The sequence below is a fragment of the Dermacentor albipictus genome, chromosome 1 (assembly GCF_038994185.2).
Source record: "Dermacentor albipictus isolate Rhodes 1998 colony chromosome 1, USDA_Dalb.pri_finalv2, whole genome shotgun sequence".
NCBI lineage: Eukaryota > Metazoa > Arthropoda > Arachnida > Ixodida > Ixodidae > Dermacentor > Dermacentor albipictus.
The window spans coordinates 105,891-122,045 of NC_091821.1; the positions used below are offsets into that span (position 1 = coordinate 105,891).

Consider the following 16,155-nt stretch of genomic DNA (forward strand, 5'->3'; position numbering starts at 1 on the left):
GTTTTGCCACAACCACAGGTCCAAAACGGCATTTATTGAAGCCACTACTGCCACCGTTTGGTTATCTTGCTGCAATGAACAAGCGTTCTCGCATGTCCATCCGCTGGCAGCCCATAGTAGCTTTGTGCTGTCGTTAGGCTTAGCTGCTTTTACATTCACTATCAAGCTTCCAGCTGTTCAGTGCCACATTTTCACTTACACGATTCGTTGCGAGTCAGCAATAGTGCCCACTCCGCCTTCGTCATCCTCGCCGATGGCGTCAAAGTGTGAAATGCACGTCAAGTGTCTAAAGCATTCCGTAACACCAGTTTCCGAAAGTCAGATTTATTGCAATGCAGTGATGGTATGCAATCAAGCATATGCACTGTATTGCGGTGAAGCATACCAAGAGTGCAAAGTGGCCACTGTCACAGGACATAAAATGTGTTCCCTAATTATACATGCAAGCACCCACCTTCTCTCACAGTACAAGCGCCAAGACACTTAATAATTGTACTGGTAGGTCTTTAAAGTTATTTCGGATGTGGCTGTGGCGATTTGCACACTTGAGGGCAGTTAAAGGCATGCATTCGTCATTTCAGATGTTTTCACAGTTCCCGGAAAGTCCGAAAAAATTGGACGTTAACTGCACATACTAAATCTGATTTTATTTACTCGCTCTGTCGGTACACTTGTGTATTTCGAATGGGCTAAGGTCCTATTTGCCCTTGTAACATTCAGGAGGTTGCTGTGTTGTTTTTGTCATGGTGTGAGCCCCACACTTTTTCTTGATGCATGATATAAAATTATTTTTACAAGAGGTACAGTTGATAAATGTTTTCGTGTGAATTTTAAATAGTAAATTATTGTATGTGCTTAGTGCAGAGCAAACATATGCAAGAAAGAACGAGAATGGTACTGAGTCCGGATGGAGGCTACCTGGCATTTCATGGGGAATGACAGCTCTTCACAGCAGGCTGCACCAATACCTTTTGCTGATACTGGAGCTGCAGAAGACGGTGCTTCAGACATACAAGATATGTGGGATGCCCGACTGAACTGACGAGGAAAGATCTCGAAATGTGAAACGGGTATTGCTTGTCAAATGCTTTGTGGTGCAACATTTTTCGCGAAGAGCTTTCGGGCATGATACTTTCGAAGTTAAACTGACGTGCAGCTACGAAAAAAAACAACATCATATAAGATGGCATTGCTGTATTGATATCACACATGCCATCTTCTCAAGACTGTTGGTATGTAAGGAGAACTTGGAAAACAGCAAAGGGCACAGGGACACAATTAGTATATATGTTAACACAAGTTCACTTAGGTGTCATTTGTTACTATTTATTGTGTGCCTGTTTCTTGGCTGTACTTCAAGTTTTCTCTGGAATAGATTACCAATGTGCCCAGACCTAGAACTTGTTACTTTTGCCTTTCTTCAGTTTGCTTTCTAGAGGCGAGTGTGAGGCATAACTAGCAGAGTTATTTTAGTGCTTGCCAACTATGCTTGCAATTCTAGGAATGAGTGACAGACGAAGCGTATGTGCTGTACAGTGCAGTCTGTTGGTAACAATAATCACGTGCCAGAAAATTTCATCATTATAGTTGACTATTGTTACACAGGGTGTTACAGTGATGAATGTGTGATTATTAATAGCAAGGGATTTGAGACAAAATGGTCATTTTTGCTGGCCTAGATTCATAACAGTAGCAAACATCATAATTTGTGTAAGTTGCCAATATGCTCAATAAGTAATCTTCACTAGTTAGCTTTTAATCAATAAATTCAGGTAGCATGTAATTGCAGAATGAAAGTCCACTAGTAGTACACAAAGCATAATGCTTGGAAGCTTTGTATCTAGCAGCAGTTTGGAGAAGTGGAGTCTCAAATGCATAGTGAAATTCTATGTATTTCAACATGCATTTTGAGTCGAAATAAATTTCTCTGAACTTGTGACATGTGCATACCTTATAGCAAATGATTTTGCTTTGCATGCTGGCTGACTTCTTTATGATTTTATGATTAGAACATGCATCATAATGTTACTAAAGTCATAATGTTACTAATTACAATATTGGCAGGTATCATGCAGCTTCTGATTTTCACAACTGCTGTGGATCTTTGCCAGCAAAAGTTATCAGCTTGCCTCATGTCCCCTATCTTTAATTGAACAGAGACAATTGTTGCTAAAGCACCAGGCATATATCTCTCTACCGACATGTAATTTCTGTAATTCGGCAGGATGCATTATCATTAAGCTCTTGAGACACCTCAGTGACTCTGTGAGAACCTGTGCTGCAATGTTAACTGCATCATAAGAACTAAGTTGCAAGAAATGAAGACTGTAATGTTGTTATTTGCACAACTAAATATTGGTCAGTGTTCAAAGTGTTAACCATGTTGAATAAGGCTTAGCTCATTGGAAATATGTGCTTAGTTCTGCAACATGCAGAGCTTGACAGTCACACTGTGTGTTGCACTTACTCGCTGCATATGCATTAACATCAGCTCTTTGGAATGCCTAAGGTTACGTACCTAATTGCAGAGTGCATTTATGGGTGTGTTCACCAACGGTTAGAGTTAAATTTAGTGCCACCTGCATATTGTGATGTTCTGTTGGTGATCAGTTTTTTTTTTGGACAGCACCTTTTTCACAAGCCAGAAATTTATTGTATCGTAAAGCTGACAATTGCATTATCATATACAGTTCATCTTTGCATACAGCCAGTGCAAACGTTTGCGTTGCTGAAATGTGATTGTGTCTAGCTATACAAAAGCAAAAGTCTGCATTGTTAAAATGATTGGTTCATTGTTTTCAACAGTATGTTATTTAATGTTGTGTGGTATTATTATGGATGAAGAATAGAGTTGGGCTTGGTGCCACCTGCATATCTTAATTTTGTTCAATGCAATGACCTGTTCTCTTAGAAAGTACTTTTTCAGAAGCCAGGATTTTATATGTTGAAGCTGACAAATGCATTATCATGTCCAGTTTATTTTTGTGTGCAGCCACTGCAAAAAGTTTACATTGTCAAGCAGAATTGTTTCTAGTAATACAAAAGAAAAAGTTTACATTGTTAAAATAGATTGTTTCTAGCAATACATGATTTAATGTTGCAGGATATCATTATAAGTGTTCTGCACTGCATCTGTGTCGTACTGTCCTTTACCAATGGAGTGCACATTGTTTGACTAGGGTATAAACAAAATTCCATATTTTGTTATTGCCAGAATTTGCATTTTCTAAGACATTCATTTTCTATGTATGTCAGGGAAAAAACAGTAAAGTTTTCTCTTTTTAATCGTTGGCAGCTGAACAGCTTTTTATTTTAACCTAATAAACTTTTTGGTTTCTACAAAGGCATGTAGATGCTACGATTTTGGTATGGTCAGCTTACATTGCCGGCCTTGTTCGCCAGGCTAAACCCGCCTGTTGCTACAATTCACCACCACCACCACCACCACCAGCTTACAGACTGAGCTTCTGTAACTTACAGGCAAGACAACTAGCACAAAAAACATTCCTTTTCAAACACCCTAGCATCCTCTTATGGATATGCGAATACAGTTGAACCACAATGTAACGAATATGGCTGTAAAATATTATCAGATATGTATAACCCTGTATAATGTTTTTTACTGATATCAGTGTGTAACGAATATATGCTTATAGCTAGGAGGGTTCGAATGGCAATATTTTGAAGTGAATCGAATAATCGTGAGTTTAGTGAATCGAAGATGAATATTTCAGAAAAATGACTTCTAAAAATTCAACATTTTCTTATTCCTTAAAAAATAAATTTGTACAAATATAAACTTTGTACAAATATAAATTTGTACAAAGTTTACTAGGTTAAAAAAAAAAAACTTGTGAGGCCTGATTACATTATTTGATACATGCATGTACTGCTGTTCACAACTGGAAGTCCAATCAACCGAGGAGCTTGTAAATAATAAACTGATTTCGGTTATCTGTCACACGGTGACAACAACACTAATGAGACAAGGAAACAACATGTCACCAGATGTATGTAGGGTGTTGTCCTCATTGAAGGAGAGATACTATGGCACTGCATATCGTTTTACAAGGATGCAGTCATGTTAAGACTGGATAAATAATTGTGTTGCCTAAATCTTGACAACGAATTCATATATAAGCTAATGAAAGGCTAAATACTCTTTAATGATTGGAAGTTATTGAGCAGAAGGTATGTGCTTTGTGCATTCACTTGGGAACTGCAGTGCCTCTGTGCAACAACCATGGTTCTCCTGCAGCAGAACCATTCGGCACAGTCCTCACCTGCAACAGTCTATTTAAAAATCTATGAAGTGTTACTATCTCTCATGTTTGAAAAAAAAAAAAGAATATTCGACAGTCTTGAATGTGAATTTTCAAATTAAATACAAATAGAATAGCGAGGACTATTCAATTCATATTCGAAAATTCGAATAATATTCGTGCATCCATACTTATAATGAATACAGTATATAACAAAAGTACTTTTGTGTCTGATGCCATTTCATTATGAGTGTGTTCAACTGTATTGCAGTGAACCATACTAATGTTGCCTCGACATTACATGAACCTGCCAGCAGGCAAGCTGAAATCCACGGTACCCTACTTGCCTCCCAAGACATTACCTCAATGTTTTGGGTAGACGAAACAAAAGCCACCAAGACCAGCTCTCTGTACCACATTCATTGGGATAGGGAAGAGACCAGCCTGGCCCATTAAAACATGTTACTGACCAACAGCGTGGTTGAAGAGATGCATTGCTTACTGCTTGCAGTGGAACAAACTGAAGTGTGTGTACATGTCAGCTGAATCCAAACAGTAGTAACAAGAAATCCAGTAGTGCGTTGTTAATATGTACACTTTGGTCTCCAGCTAACATCTGTAAAGCAAGTTCATAATAATGAATCTTGATGGGGGAAAAGAAATGCTTATTGATAAAAGAACACAAAAAAAGCTTGTTTATATTCATTGCACTGTGCACTGAAAATCGAATTTCACAAAGTTTGAGCAAGTTCAAGAACATTATTCTGGTCCACGGTATCCTATCAAAATTTCAGTTCAGTTTGAAGCATCTCACACAGCATGAGGGCTGTGATGGGCTTCTTATTTATAGAATTCTCAATGGCACTTCCACTAAAAAAAGTGAGTCCAATAGAACTGGACTTCAGTAGGGGGAGCTAGATGTTGATTAAGCTAGCGCTGAAGAGGAGAAACTGCTCTGTGTCCACCGACTTCTGAGCATGAGATACCAGTAGAACAGCTGAAGACGTAGCTGGTCAATCCTTGTTTCAGAAAGTATCTATGCTTGAAAGAACATATCAGCACTGAAGCTTATTACTTAGGTGTCACGTAGGAAGAGAAAGCACAGCACACTGCACATATTTTGCCACCAGTTTGCACAGGGCTTTCAGTTCATATTTAGGGGAAGTCCTGTCCATACTGACACTATCCATGCTAACAAGACACAAATACATGAGCTTCTATATGTTTTAGACTTTCCTGTGCTGTCCATTGCCTGGACGGTGAGTTTCTGTATTAACTATGCACAAATGCATTGAAATAGCTTGGGGCCTACAAAATTTGTTAATTGTTCGAGTCAGCAACGTTAATAAGGGTCATAATAACATGGTGTAACTCTACTGTACATTGACACAGCTGTAAACGAAATAAGGACCGCATTGTTATCTTTTTTATTGTTGCTTGACATCGTTTGTAGACTGGTAAGGGAGGAGCTTCTGAGCTCCTTAGCCAATTGCACCAAAGTTCCTGCACTTTATTATGATCACGATGAGGCTGTTGCAGTGGCACACGCTAATTACCATTGAGAACTTGCCTGGACACTCCCCATTGAATCCTACACTGATTTCGACTAAGTTTTCATGGGCAGCAGCTGACTGTCTCAGGCGTCTGCTGACAGGGGCGGTTACCGCACCATTCTGGCTTATAAAGTGGGGCTGGTCTTGGAGATCAAGAGCAGGTGTTGTCACACCAAACAGCTGTGCTGACCTCAGCCTCCTACCTTTCACCTGACCTAGTCTGCAACAGAACTGACACTGAAACCCACTGAGCTTTGCTCATGGCTGCGCCCCCTCCACCTGGCCTAGATGTCCAAGATCTCCGAGAGCTTGCTTCTGTATGTACACATGAACAATCTAGCTCACAATCTCCAAGACACCCCAGCCACTTCTCTTTTCATCCCTATTGCTGAAAGCAAGGGATGACTGTATCCAAAGTAAGAAACATAAAATGTTAATCGTTAAGCAAGCAGTGTCTTCCAACTAATCCTTGAATCGTGTACCACCTATGATCATAATGTTTCCAGCTCTTGTGTCCAGTCACTTGGGCATTCACCATGTGATTGCTGCTGGAGACCACTGTTCCAGAAGTGAATTGTTCTGGTGACATACACAGATCAAACTACTTGTGAAATTATTATGGCAGCAGAAATAGTAGAGCTGAGCGACTCGTGTGCAAGCATGGCATCAGTATACCCTTGTGATGAGGTGCTTGCATGCCTTTCTAGATCACGTAGGTACAATAGGTGACAGCATGTGCCATGTTCTCTACACATACAACTGCATATCTTGTTTTCTTGCCTTTTATTGTTTTTAATGCAATTAGCATCCTTTGCCTACTTAGCCATTTTGAAACTACCTATCTACTAGCCTCTTACACTGACCCAGTTGCGCAAGCTGTCTACCGGCTTGGGACGCCAGATAAGTGATTGTGCTGCTGGCGTGGTCGTTCAATCATAGTCGTTCCAACTTTGTAATCCCACCTTTGTCATGCTGTCATCATCATACAGACTTCATGAATACGTTGTCGCGTCATCATGGTGCCATTGTAGCTATTCCATCATCGTCACTACAGCGTCCTTATCCGACTCTCGTTATGCCGTTGTCGTCATGCAGGCTTCGTGATACAATCATCGTAAGGCATTGACATGAACCCCCCTCTTTCCCACAGAACAGATTTCAGGAGGTGGGCTCCTACAGAGTGACGTGGATGAAAGGGAAACCTTGAATGTGAAAGCAAAGCGAAGGTCAGTGGCAGTTCGAAGAGGGAGCGGGGGGGTTATCATGTCGCCATACCTTGAACATAAGTTTATCCAGTTTCCCCGCAATCGCTGTGGTATCTGTAGTAGCAGCATTTTCTTGCCTTCTCACGTCACCTTTTCTCTATTCCCTCCCCCCTCCCCTTGTGTGGGAACTGCGAACGAAGAGTAACAAGGCTGTTAGTCACTCGTTTCGCAACTGCGTCGTTTCTACCCATTATCTGCCTCTTCTCCCCCTCCTCTCTACCATTTTCTCTAGTTTCCCTCTGAACTTGGGTATAGTAGAAAGGTAAGCGCTGCAATTTCTGCAGTGCTTTTGTGGGGGTCACAGATAATTACAGCTGTCAAGAGGTTAATGTGGTGATCATTGCCCACGGAGCTCCAGGGGGCATTGTGCAAAGATCCAAACATGTTTCTTGCATCTCCTTTCCTCTCTGCCACGCTCCTGTATATGAATGGATGGATGGGTGGATGCTATGAGCGTCCCCTTTGAAATCGGGCAATGTCCTACCTATGTTTAAAAAAAAAGGAAAAAAAACTAATAATTCCCATAACCAAACTTTCTGAACCCCTATTGGAAACATTGTTTTTTTACACCTCTGTTTGTCGTTTCCCTACTTTCACCAATCTTCTATTTGCCTCTTACTAATCTCTATTGCGGGCATGCTTACGTTCCCGATAACTTCTGAAGCGTGCTGCCGATTGTACTTATTGAGATGCCCCTTTCTGCTATAAAAGCGAGCTCATCGTGCATGTTACTATTATTCGAAACACGAATAGAAGTATGGGCTCTGTGCCGCAGAGAAAAAAATTGTTGTGCGAAAGGAAAAAAAATATGTTCCTATGGGTGGGCAGTGCAACCCGGACGAAGGACGAGAGGAAGTACACATCACGAGCGCAGACTAACAACTGGTTTATTATTTCAAGCAACGGACTATAATATACAGAAAATGTAAACACGTGTAAAGTGACTATGCCCACCCATAGGAACATGTTCAATCACCAACTCGCCCAGCTTGCCGTCTTATTTCAGAGAAAATATGATGAGAAAGTTTACAGTATCACGCACATCATAAAGAAATAATGTAGCGACAACCAGCAGCAAAATTGACAATACAGATCATCATGTAAAAAAGGTCGTAGTTCGCACCCATCTATTTCCTCTACATTCGCGCTTATATTAGTTTTCGCGGGTTTTCATTTCACGAGTGCGCATTCGCAACTGCTAAAAAGTACAGTATTGCAAGTGCGGCGGTAATAGGTACTTCAATAGATTCCCTGCGAGAACTGTACAAACGATGTCTAACTGACCGCATGCGCTGTAGCTTGAAGGAGGCGACGTGTAGGCGCTTTCCAATCATAGAGAAAGGCCGCTTTCCAAGGAAGCCTTTCTTACGCGTGGCTCGGCATCATTGTAGCGGCCCGTCTCCACACTCTTAGAATTTGCCCTTTGAGCGAAGGTCTCTGCCTAGGCGTCCTTCTCTCATTTGGCGCCAGTCTTCGCGACGATTCAGTATCAGTTCCACCTCGTTAGGAATAACTTCTTCCATGTGTGAGACAGGCAGCCGAGACTGAGTTTGGTGTACCGCCTTGAACACTTTACTAGTGATTTCCTGGTAAGCGCTGAAAGTTTTTATTTCTTCTCATTTTCTTTTTTTTTCCACACTACATTTAAGTATTATTCAAGTTCGCCAAAAATGTATTGTGTATCTAGCTGCGTTCATGACCGCATGCGCACGGGTGACTCCGAAACCACAATGTCGGGACCATTGTGTCACCTGCGCACGTGCAGCTCCGGAACTACGAGGCCGAAACCATTTAGAAATTGTTCTATATTGAGTTACCCATCGCAATCAGGAAAACACTTCTATCGCGGACAAATCAAAGAAGTTTTTAGGCATGTAGGGCCCTCGGGGCTGTACTTGTCGGCGATAAGGTAGCCTCCCCACCTGCAGGATTATCTGACTGAGCTATGGCAAATGCTCGGTTGCCATAGTTGGAAGTTTGTAGGTCGGACACTGTGCTTGACGCAGGTGAGGCAGACACAAGCTGACAAGCTGGAAGAATGGGCGTTTATTTGCAGTGCACGTCGGAATATAAAGACAGGTTAAGGAAGGAGGGGAAGGGAAACAAAGTAAGAAAACATAAGATAGGCAACCAGATTGGCACATGTAGCTGTCGACTTCAACTGAGAAATGATAAGAAAAACACTGCAGTTATAACATTTCTCCATCAATAATACTGAAGACGCTGCACAGGTCTGTGCTCTCGAGTTGAGCGTCGGAGTTGTGTGGCTACTGTAGGTTCACCGATTCTCTCTTGCTCGTCCAGGGGTTGGGGTGATGACTGATGCTGTAGTGGTGACGTTTCACGAGTTTCGGTCTTTGCCTTTGGCGCTGCTCCGGGAGTTTCTTCCGGAGTTCTCGAGGTGGGCGAGCTTTCACTTTCCCTGTGGCCTTGGGTAGCCATTGAGTCTTTCCTTGTGTGAACTTGTTCAAGTCGCCGAACGAAGCCCTCGGGTGTTTCCACTGTCACCATCCTAGCTCTGTCTGCTGACTTTACCGTGCCCGTCTTCCACTTATCACCTTTACCAAAGTTACGGACGTAAACATTTGTGTCTGGTGCAAGGATCCAGTCATCCGATGCTCCCGATCTTCCTGCAACCAAAGGAGGAAAACGTGTCGAGGTGGGACCGGATTTGGTAGCCAAGAAGTTCTGAAGGAGTATGCCCGATGCAAGGGGTGTTCTCTGGTAGTTGAAAAGTAGTTTGCAAAGGCAATCTTCTAATCTACCCTGGTTCATCTTTTTCAGCCCATCTTTAACAGTTCGGAGAGCCCTCTCTGCTAGGCCATTCGACTGTGGATGAAACGCAGCCGTGCGCAGGTGGGTCATGTTATTGTTGTTCACAAAATCAGTAAATTCTTGGCTAGCGAACTGCGTCCCATTATCTGAAACAATGGTGTGAGGAATGCCGAACCTGCTAAAGAGGCTGCGCAGGCAAGTAATAGTCGAAGATGTGGTCGCCTGTTTCATTGGTACGGCCTCAAGCCATTTGCTGTGAACATCTACGAGAACAAGGATCATGTTTCTTTTGATTGGCCCCGCGAAATCTAAGTGCACTCTCGACCAGTTTTCCTGGCAGGTTGGCCAGTTAACTGGCGGAGCAGATGCCTGGCATTGGTTGATTTTGGATGCAGTTTGTGCACCCCGCTGACAGTTGTTCTATGTCGTGGTCCATTCCTGGCCACCAAAAAGCTGACCGAGCGATTGATTTCATCGCCGGTGATCCTTGATGTGTCTCGTGCAACATGTGCAAGATTCTATGTTGCGCGTTAACTGGAATGACAACTCTACGGCCCCAATACAGCAAACGCTAGGCCAATGACAGTTCCAGTCTGTGGTCATAAAAGGGGAGTAAGCTTCGTTCTAATGCTTTAGAGCTTGGAGACCACCCGTCTCTTCTGTACTGCACGACCTTTGAAAGTACTGCGTCACCTGCCGTCAGTGCCTGCAGTTCTGCTGAGACTGCCCCCTCCTGGACACATGCGAGTGCCAGAACGTAGTCATGTGGCTCCCCTTCCGGCGTTGGCTCCAAAGTTTCTTGTGGCAACCTACTAAGCGCGTCCGAGTTCAGGAGCTGCTTGCCTGGCGAATACTGTAACTTGTAGCAAAATCCTCCGAAATACAGCGCCCAGCGCTGTATACGAGCAGCAGCCAGAGGCGGAGTGGGCCGATCCGGTCTCAGCAGACCCAGGAGCGGCTGGTGATCTGTGACCAGAATGAATTCTCGGCCTGGGAGGTAATCACGAAACTCCATTACTCCAAATACGAGGGCCAGTGCTTCACGTTCAAGTTGCGAATAATTTTTTTCTGCTTTCGACAATGTCCTTGAACAAAATCCGATTGGCTTGTTGACGTTCCCTTTCGTGTGAAAAAGCACTGCGCCGATACCTTTTTGCGATGCGTCGCACTCCAGTTTCAACGGTTGTAAAGGGTTGAAGTGAACCAACACCCCTGCTTGCTGCAAACACCGTTTTGCTTTATCGAACGCCGTTTGTTGCTCTTGTCCCCAGAGCCAATGTCTGTTCTTTACCAGCAGCCGATACAGTGGAGCGAGCAGAGACGATATGTTCGTCAAAAAATTTTGAGTAGAACGTGATCATGCCAAGAAAAGAACGAAGCTCAGCAACATTTTTCGGGCTAGGGGCTTCTGTGATAGCTTCGACATTCTTTTCTATTGGGTGCAACCCTTGCTGATCGATTCGATGGCCGAGATATGCAACGGACACTTGCCGAAATTTGCATTTGTCGAGGCGTAGTTTAACACCACTCTCGCGGAAACGCTGTAGAACGGCTTTTAGCACGTTGTCACTTCCTGCTTTTTCGGACACCAAGACATCATCCAGATAAGCTTGTGCGCCTGATAAGCCTTGCAGAACTGTTTCCATTCTGCGTTGAAAAATGGCTGGCGCAGAGGCAATGCCGGATCTGTTGTAACAGAAAAGACCTTTATGCGTATTAATCACGCATAACTGGTGCGATTCTTCATTGACAGGAACTTGGTTATATATGTCACGTAAATCCAGTGTGCTCAAATGTTTTCCACCGCTTAAGGACGCGAACATGTCATTGATTACTGGCAAAGGGTACTGCTCCAGCTCACATGCCGAATTTAAAGTGACTTTGAAGTCGCCACAAATCCTAACGGTGCCGTCCTTCTTAAGCACGGGTACAATGGGTGTAGCCCACTCGGAATGCAGCACTAGTGACAAGACGCCTAATGCCACGAGCCTATCAAGCTCTTCAGATACCTTGTCACGTAGAGCGAAGGGAATAGATCGGGCCTTACAGAACTTGGGCATGGCGCCCTCCTTCAGCTGTAGGTGTGCCGCAGGTCCTTTGATCAGGCCCAGATTCGAGCTGAAAATATCTGGAAACTCGGCATACACGTCAGCAGTGACCTGCATGGGGGTAGACGGCTGTGCGGTCAGCGGCTTGGCTGAGAGACTGAGGACCGGGGAGCCTGCGCCGCTCAGGAAGGAAATTGGGTCTCTACCACATAAGCTTGGACCGGGGCAATCTAGCACCACCAATGTGCATTCTACAGTTGTACTGTCGTACGACACTGGCAACAGGAGCTCTCCAAAAACTGGCAATTTTCCGAGGTAGCATGATAACTTCGTGCGTGAAGGCCGTAGCGAAGGCCAAGTGTTTTTGTGCTGCTCAAATAGCTGTTGGGACACGACGCAGACAGGGGAACCCGTATCGATAAGCATTGATACGTCCATACCTCCCCACGTGAAGGTGCATCGCATTGGGGGCTTCACATTAACCTCCCGCGTCGATTTTAGCGTCCAAATGTGCGTGTTATCCTCTATGTCTTCATCTGTCTCCCCTTCCTTAACAGTCAGTACTGTGCCACGAAATCCCCGGGCTCCTTCTCGAGTGCGAGATCTTGCGCTTTCTTCGTTCCGACATTTTACTGCTAGGTGACCACGTTGACCGCAGTGATAACAACGAGCATTACTCCAACAGCAGTCATTACTGTTGTGCTTTATGCTGCCACAGCGCCCACATTCGGCCGGTACCTCTTTCGTTGAGGCTGACTGCACCTTAATTTTAAGCATTGCCGACGTGTCTACGGCCATTTTAATAACATCCTTATCTGCAGCTTCAGCCGACAGTGCCACCATTTCAGCGTCCTCTACGGACAGATCTTTCTTTGTCAGGAGTTGTTTCTGCAGTGCACTCGATCTTATGCCCCACACAATTCTATCCCGTAGCATTCAGTCGAGCATGGTACCAAAATTGCAGTTGTCGGCAATTCGACGAATTTCAGTAATGAATTCTCGAACAGACTCACCGTCAAGCTGGCAGCGGTTGCAGAAGCGGAACCTTTCGGTAATCTCATGGCGCTTGGGATAAAAAAACTCGTCCAAGACTTTCACGACGTCTTCGTACTGCAAAGAATTTGACTTCTTCTGCGCTACTCATCCTGCTAATATTTGAACGGTGCGCGTGCTTAAAGCTGCCACCAAAAGCGCCCGTTTCTTTGCCGACTCTGTAACGCTCATTGCCTCAAAGTATGCCTCTGCCTTGATAACATAGGCCTTCCAGTTGTCTCTTTCATCGTCGAAGTCGGGCAGTTGCTGGTGTGTCATCGCCAAGTCGTCGCCCCGTGGCGTAGTTGCCGTCCTGTGCTTCAAGGTTTTGCCAGGGGTTTTGCTTTCCATTTCTCGTCGCCACTCTTACATTGTAGGTCAGACACTGCGCTTGACGCAGGCGAGGCAGACACAAGCGGACAAGCTCGAAGAATGGGCGTTTATTTGCAGTGCACGTCGGAATATAAAGACAGGTTAAGGAAGGAGGGGAAGGGAAACAAAGTAAGAAAACATAAGATAGGCAACCAGATTGGCACGTGCAGCTGTCGACTTCAACTGAGAAATGATAAGAACACTGCAGTTATAACACGCTATAAGTTTTTTTTTCTTCCTTTTTTTTATGGTGAGCTTGAAATTCACCTCTTCCAGTGCACAACTTCTGCAGGCTTGGAGTGATGCCTGTCACCGGCAGATGATGCCGAGAGCGAGTGGGGCTGTACTAATCCAGATACAACCAAATTAGCAAGGCCTACAAAGCTTCAACAAGGCACTCCCTCACCAGATTAGGAATTGGCCTCCCTGGTGCAGTATTGGCTAACTTGATTACCCAATGGCCCTCAGTCCCCAGCAGCTGCGGAGCACCTGACCACTGCGGTGGTCAGACCGCAGTGGTCAGTCACGATGATGAGGAAGTAGATCAGTTTTATGAAGATGTTGAATTAGCGATGAGAAAAGTGCAAACTCAATATACTGTAGTAATGGGCGACTTCAATGCAAAAGTGGGGAAAAAGCAGGCTGGCGAACAAGCAATTGGCAACTACATCGTCGATTCTAGGAATGCTAAAGGAGAGATGCTGGTAGAATTCACAGAAAGGAATAAGCTTTGAATAATGAACACCTTTTTCAGGAAGCGTAGCAACAGAAAGTGTACCTGGAAAAGCAGCAGAGGGTGCTAAGAGTCTACGGATCCGGACAAGCCGCCAATGGAAACTGACCCTTGCAATGTTTAACAACCGAACCCTCTCGAGTGAGGCTAGTTTAGCAGGACTCTTTGAGGAATTATCAGACATTGTTTGAGCTATCATCGGCCTTAGTGAGATTAGAAGAACTGGTGAGGCTTATACATTGCTGAATAACGGACATGTCCTCTGCTATAGAAGTCTCCTAAATAAGAAGCTATACCGGGTAGGATTCATAATCCATAAGGACATATCGGGCAACACTGACGAATTCTACAGCATTAGTGAGAGGGTAGTTGTAGTTGTAATCAAACTTAAAAGAGTTATAGAATAAAGGTAGTACAAGCCTATGCTCCAACATCCAGTCACGATGATGAGGAAGTAGATCAGTTTTATGAAGATGTTGAATTAGCGATGAGAAAAGTGCAAACTCAATATACTGTAGTAATGGGCGACTTCAATGCAAAAGTGGGGAAAAAGCAGGCTGGCGAACAAGCAATTGGCAACTACATCGTCGATTCTAGGAATGCTAAAGGAGAGATGCTGGTAGAATTCACAGAAAGGAATAAGCTTTGAATAATGAACACCTTTTTCAGGAAGCGTAGCAACAGAAAGTGTACCTGGAAAAGCCCTAATGATGAAAGAAGAAATGAAATTTACTTTATACTTTCTGATGATCCCAGCACAGTGCAGGATGTAGAAGTGATAGGTAAAGTGCAGTGATCGTAGGTTTGTGAGGGCTAGGATTCACCTTAATTTGGAGAGAGAAAGAGCTAAATTGGTCAAGAAGAAACAGGTCAACCTAGAGACAGCAAGGGTAAAAGCAGACAAATTCAGGCTGGTACTTGCAGACAAATATGCAGCCTTAGAACAGAGTGATGAAGATGACATAGAGGCAATAAATGAAACCGTAACTAGTCCGACTTCAGAAGCAGCAATAGAAGTGGGAGGTGAGGCACCAGGGCAACCAGTAGGCAAGCTCTCCCAAGTAACAGGACCTAATAAAGAAACGAAAAAAAAATGAAAGTGTCCAACTCAAGAGATAAGATAGAATTTGCGGATCTGTCAAAACTGATCAACAAGGCGAAAATAAGTGATATTCGAAACTATAATGCGAGAAAGGCTGAAGAAGCCGTAAAAAATGGACGGAGCCTGAAATCAGTGATAGAAACTTGGCATAGGACAAACAAAGATGTATGCACTAAAAGATAAGCAGGGTAATATCATCTGCAATCTCGAAGATATAGTAAAAGCAGCAGAAGAATTCTATACTGACCTGTACAGTACCCAGCCAAGTCAGGATAACACAATTAGAAACAGTAATGAACAGGATACAGGAACTCCTCCGATAACTAGCGATGAGGTCAGGATACAGGAACTCCTCTGATAACTAGCGATGAGGTCAGAGGGGCCGAGACCTTTAGGTATACATACACCTTCCAAAAGCGCTTGGATTTCAAGTGGATGGAAGCACCAACCGGTCAGCAGTCGAGATAAGCAACAGGCATAGGTATACCAGTACAATGTAGAAGGGGAAATCTTGAGGAAGAGAAAGAAGATTAAGGAGATGGATACAAAAATGCTAGAATGAAAAGCATGTTAGCATACTTGATTAACTCAAGCAGGCTAGGCAACTACATTTGTCACCGCCCCGTTTCAAAGGGGATGCCAATACTTCATCAAAAAATAGAGCATGTGGGAGGTCCGTGCAGAGGCACACAGTGATATTTATTTCCTTATTTAACCACAGCCGGCAACACACACACAGTGCTCGTGAACATTTTGAGCTGTAAAAGAGAATTCTCTCTCAATGTAATCCCCCCCCACCTTTCTTTTTGCCGACAAGGGCTTTTTGGCTGACGTTGGACAGATTTGGTTTATCTGGTACCTGCATGGTTATCTTGTAACCACTTCTAGAAAACAATGGTTGGGTAGGCAACTTGTAGATCGTGTGGACACATGAGAATGGTATTAAATGAGGTAATGTCATGACCATGCGCACACGGTCATGCAAAGAACATGCAGCAATACTAAGGGCATAC

At 43.8% G+C, this 16,155-nt stretch overlaps 1 protein-coding gene across 1 annotated transcript in view; it reads left to right on the forward strand.

Annotated features, from left to right (window-relative positions):
- The window catches only part of LOC139060008 (uncharacterized), a 102,943-nt gene extending 99,582 nt beyond the window's left edge, over positions 1–3,361 (forward strand). Inside the window, exon 9 of the mRNA XM_070538686.1 lies at positions 865–3,361. The gene's annotated coding sequence lies outside the window, so the exon portion shown is untranslated. The remainder of the gene's footprint in view (positions 1–864) is intronic.
- The last annotated feature ends 12,794 nt before the right edge of the window (positions 3,362–16,155 follow it).